The 7,500-nt window shown below is 48.6% G+C and overlaps 12 non-coding genes across 12 annotated transcripts; all 12 read left to right on the top strand.

Annotated features, from left to right (window-relative positions):
* The first annotated feature begins 391 nt into the window (after positions 1 to 391).
* Positions 392 to 510, top strand: LOC127141045 (5S ribosomal RNA). The gene has a single exon (XR_007811574.1). It is a non-coding gene; the product is annotated as a 5S ribosomal RNA (ribosomal RNA).
* Positions 511 to 1,005: 495 nt separating this feature from the next.
* LOC127141044 (5S ribosomal RNA) lies at positions 1,006 to 1,124 on the top strand. The gene has a single exon (XR_007811573.1). It is a non-coding gene; the product is annotated as a 5S ribosomal RNA (ribosomal RNA).
* A 494-nt stretch (positions 1,125 to 1,618) lies between these two features.
* On the top strand, positions 1,619 to 1,737 carry LOC127141043 (5S ribosomal RNA). The gene has a single exon (XR_007811572.1). It is a non-coding gene; the product is annotated as a 5S ribosomal RNA (ribosomal RNA).
* A 494-nt stretch (positions 1,738 to 2,231) lies between these two features.
* On the top strand, positions 2,232 to 2,350 carry LOC127141042 (5S ribosomal RNA). The gene has a single exon (XR_007811571.1). It is a non-coding gene; the product is annotated as a 5S ribosomal RNA (ribosomal RNA).
* Positions 2,351 to 2,846: 496 nt separating this feature from the next.
* On the top strand, positions 2,847 to 2,965 carry LOC127141041 (5S ribosomal RNA). The gene has a single exon (XR_007811570.1). It is a non-coding gene; the product is annotated as a 5S ribosomal RNA (ribosomal RNA).
* Positions 2,966 to 3,460: 495 nt separating this feature from the next.
* Positions 3,461 to 3,579, top strand: LOC127141040 (5S ribosomal RNA). The gene has a single exon (XR_007811569.1). It is a non-coding gene; the product is annotated as a 5S ribosomal RNA (ribosomal RNA).
* A 495-nt stretch (positions 3,580 to 4,074) lies between these two features.
* Positions 4,075 to 4,193, top strand: LOC127141039 (5S ribosomal RNA). The gene has a single exon (XR_007811568.1). It is a non-coding gene; the product is annotated as a 5S ribosomal RNA (ribosomal RNA).
* A 495-nt stretch (positions 4,194 to 4,688) lies between these two features.
* On the top strand, positions 4,689 to 4,807 carry LOC127141038 (5S ribosomal RNA). Its single transcript, XR_007811566.1, has one exon. It is a non-coding gene; the product is annotated as a 5S ribosomal RNA (ribosomal RNA).
* A 496-nt stretch (positions 4,808 to 5,303) lies between these two features.
* Positions 5,304 to 5,422, top strand: LOC127141055 (5S ribosomal RNA). The gene has a single exon (XR_007811584.1). It is a non-coding gene; the product is annotated as a 5S ribosomal RNA (ribosomal RNA).
* Positions 5,423 to 5,917: 495 nt separating this feature from the next.
* Positions 5,918 to 6,036, top strand: LOC127141054 (5S ribosomal RNA). The gene has a single exon (XR_007811583.1). It is a non-coding gene; the product is annotated as a 5S ribosomal RNA (ribosomal RNA).
* A 487-nt stretch (positions 6,037 to 6,523) lies between these two features.
* LOC127141053 (5S ribosomal RNA) lies at positions 6,524 to 6,642 on the top strand. Its single transcript, XR_007811582.1, has one exon. It is a non-coding gene; the product is annotated as a 5S ribosomal RNA (ribosomal RNA).
* A 494-nt stretch (positions 6,643 to 7,136) lies between these two features.
* On the top strand, positions 7,137 to 7,254 carry LOC127141049 (5S ribosomal RNA). The gene has a single exon (XR_007811578.1). It is a non-coding gene; the product is annotated as a 5S ribosomal RNA (ribosomal RNA).
* The last annotated feature ends 246 nt before the right edge of the window (positions 7,255 to 7,500 follow it).

Below are 7,500 nucleotides of genomic sequence, written 5' to 3'. Positions count from 1 at the left end.
TCACGCTCTGTTTTGCACTTCTGTTTTATGTCACGTCGCTTTCGGCAATCGGGTATTAGGCGCTGGAAAGTCACCTCTGTAAAGTCTGCACTGCTGCCGAATGAATGAGCGCAGTCTGGGTTTTGGGCACAATGACCCAATACGTCGTCCACAAGGACGTGTGGCTCACCGATGTACGTTTTGAGCAATTTCGGACGAAAATGGACTTGGAACAGAGCCAAATGTTTGATCAGGCCATACGGAAAATTCTTGTTGGGTGGAGTAGTTATTTCTTAGTTTTGCTGTTGACTGTTAGAGAAAATCCCCATTATTGTTGATTGCTATGTGAAATAACAGATCTGCCAGTGTTATTTTGGCACGTATAAAGGGTCTGTCTTCAGCAGCCGCTGTGGCTTACGGCCACACCACCCTGAGCGCGCCCGATCTCGTCTGATCTCGGAAGCTAAGCAGGGTCGGGCCTGGTTAGTACTTGGATGGGAGACCGCCTGGGAATACCAGGTGCCGTAAGCTTTTTGTCCCCATCTTTTCCTGCCTATCTTACAGCAGCAGAATGCCGCTTCCTCTGTAGTTGAGACAGGGCACGCCAAAACTACTTTTATTTTGCAGCCTGTATTTCACGCTCTGTTTTGCACTTCTGTTTTATGTCACGTCGCTTTCGGCAATCGGGTATTAGGCGCTGGAAAGTCACCTCTGTAAAGTCTGCACTGCTGCCGAATGAATGAGCGCAGTCTGGGTTTTGGGCACAATGACCCAATACGTCGTCCACAAGGACGTGTGGCTCACCGATGTACGTTTTGAGCAATTTCGGACGAAAATGGACTTGGAACAGAGCCAAATGTTTGATCAGGCCATACGGAAAATTCTTGTTGGGTGGAGTAGTTATTTCTTAGTTTTGCTGTTGACTGTTAGAGAAAATCCCCATTATTGTTGATTGCTATGTGAAATAACAGATCTGCCAGTGTTATTTTGGCACGTATAAAGGGTCTGTCTTCAGCAGCCGCTGTGGCTTACGGCCACACCACCCTGAGCGCGCCCGATCTCGTCTGATCTCGGAAGCTAAGCAGGGTCGGGCCTGGTTAGTACTTGGATGGGAGACCGCCTGGGAATACCAGGTGCCGTAAGCTTTTTGTCCCCATCTTTTCCTGCCTATCTTACAGCAGCAGAATGCCGCTTCCTCTGTAGTTGAGACAGGGCACGCCAAACTACTTTTATTTTGCAGCCTGTATTTCACGCTCTGTTTTGCACTTCTGTTTTATGTCACGTCGCTTTCGGCAATCGGGTATTAGGCGCTGGAAAGTCACCTCTGTAAAGTCTGCACTGCTGCCGAATGAATGAGCGCAGTCTGGGTTTTGGGCACAATGACCCAATACGTCGTCCACAAGGACGTGTGGCTCACCGATGTACGTTTTGAGCAATTTCGGACGAAAATGGACTTGGAACAGAGCCAAATGTTTGATCAGGCCATACGGAAAATTCTTGTTGGGTGGAGTAGTTATTTCTTAGTTTTGCTGTTGACTGTTAGAGAAAATCCCCATTATTGTTGATTGCTATGTGAAATAACAGATCTGCCAGTGTTATTTTGGCACGTATAAAGGGTCTGTCTTCAGCAGCCGCTGTGGCTTACGGCCACACCACCCTGAGCGCGCCCGATCTCGTCTGATCTCGGAAGCTAAGCAGGGTCGGGCCTGGTTAGTACTTGGATGGGAGACCGCCTGGGAATACCAGGTGCCGTAAGCTTTTTGTCCCATCTTTTCCTGCCTATCTTACAGCAGCAGAATGCCGCTTCCTCTGTAGTTGAGACAGGGCACGCCAAAACTACTTTTATTTTGCAGCCTGTATTTCACGCTCTGTTTTGCACTTCTGTTTTATGTCACGTCGCTTTCGGCAATCGGGTATTAGGCGCTGGAAAGTCACCTCTGTAAAGTCTGCACTGCTGCCGAATGAATGAGCGCAGTCTGGGTTTTGGGCACAATGACCCAATACGTCGTCCACAAGGACGTGTGGCTCACCGATGTACGTTTTGAGCAATTTCGGACGAAAATGGACTTGGAACAGAGCCAAATGTTTGATCAGGCCATACGGAAAATTCTTGTTGGGTGGAGTAGTTATTTCTTAGTTTTGCTGTTGACTGTTAGAGAAAATCCCCATTATTGTTGATTGCTATGTGAAATAACAGATCTGCCAGTGTTATTTTGGCACGTATAAAGGGTCTGTCTTCAGCAGCCGCTGTGGCTTACGGCCACACCACCCTGAGCGCGCCCGATCTCGTCTGATCTCGGAAGCTAAGCAGGGTCGGGCCTGGTTAGTACTTGGATGGGAGACCGCCTGGGAATACCAGGTGCCGTAAGCTTTTTGTCCCCATCTTTTCCTGCCTATCTTACAGCAGCAGAATGCCGCTTCCTCTGTAGTTGAGACAGGGCACGCCCAAAACTACTTTTATTTTGCAGCCTGTATTTCACGCTCTGTTTTGCACTTCTGTTTTATGTCACGTCGCTTTCGGCAATCGGGTATTAGGCGCTGGAAAGTCACCTCTGTAAAGTCTGCACTGCTGCCGAATGAATGAGCGCAGTCTGGGTTTTGGGCACAATGACCCAATACGTCGTCCACAAGGACGTGTGGCTCACCGATGTACGTTTTGAGCAATTTCGGACGAAAATGGACTTGGAACAGAGCCAAATGTTTGATCAGGCCATACGGAAAATTCTTGTTGGGTGGAGTAGTTATTTCTTAGTTTTGCTGTTGACTGTTAGAGAAAATCCCCATTATTGTTGATTGCTATGTGAAATAACAGATCTGCCAGTGTTATTTTGGCACGTATAAAGGGTCTGTCTTCAGCAGCCGCTGTGGCTTACGGCCACACCACCCTGAGCGCGCCCGATCTCGTCTGATCTCGGAAGCTAAGCAGGGTCGGGCCTGGTTAGTACTTGGATGGGAGACCGCCTGGGAATACCAGGTGCCGTAAGCTTTTTGTCCCCATCTTTTCCTGCCTATCTTACAGCAGCAGAATGCCGCTTCCTCTGTAGTTGAGACAGGGCACGCCCAAACTACTTTTATTTTGCAGCCTGTATTTCACGCTCTGTTTTGCACTTCTGTTTTATGTCACGTCGCTTTCGGCAATCGGGTATTAGGCGCTGGAAAGTCACCTCTGTAAAGTCTGCACTGCTGCCGAATGAATGAGCGCAGTCTGGGTTTTGGGCACAATGACCCAATACGTCGTCCACAAGGACGTGTGGCTCACCGATGTACGTTTTGAGCAATTTCGGACGAAAATGGACTTGGAACAGAGCCAAATGTTTGATCAGGCCATACGGAAAATTCTTGTTGGGTGGAGTAGTTATTTCTTAGTTTTGCTGTTGACTGTTAGAGAAAATCCCCATTATTGTTGATTGCTATGTGAAATAACAGATCTGCCAGTGTTATTTTGGCACGTATAAAGGGTCTGTCTTCAGCAGCCGCTGTGGCTTACGGCCACACCACCCTGAGCGCGCCCGATCTCGTCTGATCTCGGAAGCTAAGCAGGGTCGGGCCTGGTTAGTACTTGGATGGGAGACCGCCTGGGAATACCAGGTGCCGTAAGCTTTTTGTCCCCATCTTTTCCTGCCTATCTTACAGCAGCAGAATGCCGCTTCCTCTGTAGTTGAGACAGGGCACGCCCAAACTACTTTTATTTTGCAGCCTGTATTTCACGCTCTGTTTTGCACTTCTGTTTTATGTCACGTCGCTTTCGGCAATCGGGTATTAGGCGCTGGAAAGTCACCTCTGTAAAGTCTGCACTGCTGCCGAATGAATGAGCGCAGTCTGGGTTTTGGGCACAATGACCCAATACGTCGTCCACAAGGACGTGTGGCTCACCGATGTACGTTTTGAGCAATTTCGGACGAAAATGGACTTGGAACAGAGCCAAATGTTTGATCAGGCCATACGGAAAATTCTTGTTGGGTGGAGTAGTTATTTCTTAGTTTTGCTGTTGACTGTTAGAGAAAATCCCCATTATTGTTGATTGCTATGTGAAATAACAGATCTGCCAGTGTTATTTTGGCACGTATAAAGGGTCTGTCTTCAGCAGCCGCTGTGGCTTACGGCCACACCACCCTGAGCGCGCCCGATCTCGTCTGATCTCGGAAGCTAAGCAGGGTCGGGCCTGGTTAGTACTTGGATGGGAGACCGCCTGGGAATACCAGGTGCCGTAAGCTTTTTGTCCCCATCTTTTCCTGCCTATCTTACAGCAGCAGAATGCCGCTTCCTCTGTAGTTGAGACAGGGCACGCCCAAACTACTTTTATTTTGCAGCCTGTATTTCACGCTCTGTTTTGCACTTCTGTTTTATGTCACGTCGCTTTCGGCAATCGGGTATTAGGCGCTGGAAAGTCACCTCTGTAAAGTCTGCACTGCTGCCGAATGAATGAGCGCAGTCTGGGTTTTGGGCACAATGACCCAATACGTCGTCCACAAGGACGTGTGGCTCACCGATGTACGTTTTGAGCAATTTCGGACGAAAATGGACTTGGAACAGAGCCAAATGTTTGATCAGGCCATACGGAAAATTCTTGTTGGGTGGAGTAGTTATTTCTTAGTTTTGCTGTTGACTGTTAGAGAAAATCCCCATTATTGTTGATTGCTATGTGAAATAACAGATCTGCCAGTGTTATTTTGGCACGTATAAAGGGTCTGTCTTCAGCAGCCGCTGTGGCTTACGGCCACACCACCCTGAGCGCGCCCGATCTCGTCTGATCTCGGAAGCTAAGCAGGGTCGGGCCTGGTTAGTACTTGGATGGGAGACCGCCTGGGAATACCAGGTGCCGTAAGCTTTTTGTCCCCATCTTTTCCTGCCTATCTTACAGCAGCAGAATGCCGCTTCCTCTGTAGTTGAGACAGGGCACGCCCAAAACTACTTTTATTTTGCAGCCTGTATTTCACGCTCTGTTTTGCACTTCTGTTTTATGTCACGTCGCTTTCGGCAATCGGGTATTAGGCGCTGGAAAGTCACCTCTGTAAAGTCTGCACTGCTGCCGAATGAATGAGCGCAGTCTGGGTTTTGGGCACAATGACCCAATACGTCGTCCACAAGGACGTGTGGCTCACCGATGTACGTTTTGAGCAATTTCGGACGAAAATGGACTTGGAACAGAGCCAAATGTTTGATCAGGCCATACGGAAAATTCTTGTTGGGTGGAGTAGTTATTTCTTAGTTTTGCTGTTGACTGTTAGAGAAAATCCCCATTATTGTTGATTGCTATGTGAAATAACAGATCTGCCAGTGTTATTTTGGCACGTATAAAGGGTCTGTCTTCAGCAGCCGCTGTGGCTTACGGCCACACCACCCTGAGCGCGCCCGATCTCGTCTGATCTCGGAAGCTAAGCAGGGTCGGGCCTGGTTAGTACTTGGATGGGAGACCGCCTGGGAATACCAGGTGCCGTAAGCTTTTTGTCCCCATCTTTTCCTGCCTATCTTACAGCAGCAGAATGCCGCTTCCTCTGTAGTTGAGACAGGGCACGCCCAAACTACTTTTATTTTGCAGCCTGTATTTCACGCTCTGTTTTGCACTTCTGTTTTATGTCACGTCGCTTTCGGCAATCGGGTATTAGGCGCTGGAAAGTCACCTCTGTAAAGTCTGCACTGCTGCCGAATGAATGAGCGCAGTCTGGGTTTTGGGCACAATGACCCAATACGTCGTCCACAAGGACGTGTGGCTCACCGATGTACGTTTTGAGCAATTTCGGACGAAAATGGACTTGGAACAGAGCCAAATGTTTGATCAGGCCATACGGAAAATTCTTGTTGGGTGGAGTAGTTATTTCTTAGTTTTGCTGTTGACTGTTAGAGAAAATCCCCATTATTGTTGATTGCTATGTGAAATAACAGATCTGCCAGTGTTATTTTGGCACGTATAAAGGGTCTGTCTTCAGCAGCCGCTGTGGCTTACGGCCACACCACCCTGAGCGCGCCCGATCTCGTCTGATCTCGGAAGCTAAGCAGGGTCGGGCCTGGTTAGTACTTGGATGGGAGACCGCCTGGGAATACCAGGTGCCGTAAGCTTTTTGCTTTTCTGCCTATCTTACAGCAGCAGAATGCCGCTTCCTCTGTAGTTGAGACAGGGCACGCCAAAACTACTTTTATTTTGCAGCCTGTATTTCACGCTCTGTTTTGCACTTCTGTTTTATGTCACGTCGCTTTCGGCAATCGGGTATTAGGCGCTGGAAAGTCACCTCTGTAAAGTCTGCACTGCTGCCGAATGAATGAGCGCAGTCTGGGTTTTGGGCACAATGACCCAATACGTCGTCCACAAGGACGTGTGGCTCACCGATGTACGTTTTGAGCAATTTCGGACGAAAATGGACTTGGAACAGAGCCAAATGTTTGATCAGGCCATACGGAAAATTCTTGTTGGGTGGAGTAGTTATTTCTTAGTTTTGCTGTTGACTGTTAGAGAAAATCCCCATTATTGTTGATTGCTATGTGAAATAACAGATCTGCCAGTGTTATTTTGGCACGTATAAAGGGTCTGTCTTCAGCAGCCGCTGTGGCTTACGGCCACACCACCCTGAGCGCGCCCGATCTCGTCTGATCTCGGAAGCTAAGCAGGGTCGGGCCTGGTTAGTACTTGGATGGGAGACCGCCTGGGAATACCAGGTGCCGTAAGCTTTTTGTCCCCATCTTTTCTGCCTATCTTACAGCAGCAGAATGCCGCTTCCTCTGTAGTTGAGACAGGGCACGCCAAAACTACTTTTATTTTGCAGCCTGTATTTCACGCTCTGTTTTGCACTTCTGTTTTATGTCACGTCGCTTTCGGCAATCGGGTATTAGGCGCTGGAAAGTCACCTCTGTAAAGTCTGCACTGCTGCCGAATGAATGAGCGCAGTCTGGGTTTTGGGCACAATGACCCAATACGTCGTCCACAAGGACGTGTGGCTCACCGATGTACGTTTTGAGCAATTTCGGACGAAAATGGACTTGGAACAGAGCCAAATGTTTGATCAGGCCATACGGAAAATTCTTGTTGGGTGGAGTAGTTATTTCTTAGTTTTGCTGTTGACTGTTAGAGAAAATCCCCATTATTGTTGATTGCTATGTGAAATAACAGATCTGCCAGTGTTATTTTGGCACGTATAAAGGGTCTGTCTTCAGCAGCCGCTGTGGCTTACGGCCACACCACCCTGAGCGCGCCCGATCTCGTCTGATCTCGGAAGCTAAGCAGGGTCGGGCCTGGTTAGTACTTGGATGGAGACCGCCTGGGAATACCAGGTGCCGTAAGCTTTTTGTCCCCATCTTTTCCTGCCTATCTTACAGCAGCAGAATGCCGCTTCCTCTGTAGTTGAGACAGGGCACGCCCAAACTACTTTTATTTTGCAGCCTGTATTTCACGCTCTGTTTTGCACTTCTGTTTTATGTCACGTCGCTTTCGGCAATCGGGTATTAGGCGCTGGAAAGTCACCTCTGTAAAGTCTGCACTGCTGCCGAATGAATGAGCGCAGTCTGGGTTTTGGGCACAATGACCCAATA

The sequence above is a fragment of the Lates calcarifer genome, unplaced genomic scaffold, assembly GCF_001640805.2.
Source record: "Lates calcarifer isolate ASB-BC8 unplaced genomic scaffold, TLL_Latcal_v3 _unitig_5608_quiver_2706, whole genome shotgun sequence".
Taxonomy (NCBI): Eukaryota; Metazoa; Chordata; class Actinopteri; family Centropomidae; genus Lates; species Lates calcarifer.
The sequence above is the reverse complement of the archived record's forward strand: the minus strand, read 5'-3'. Positions and strand labels throughout refer to the sequence as shown.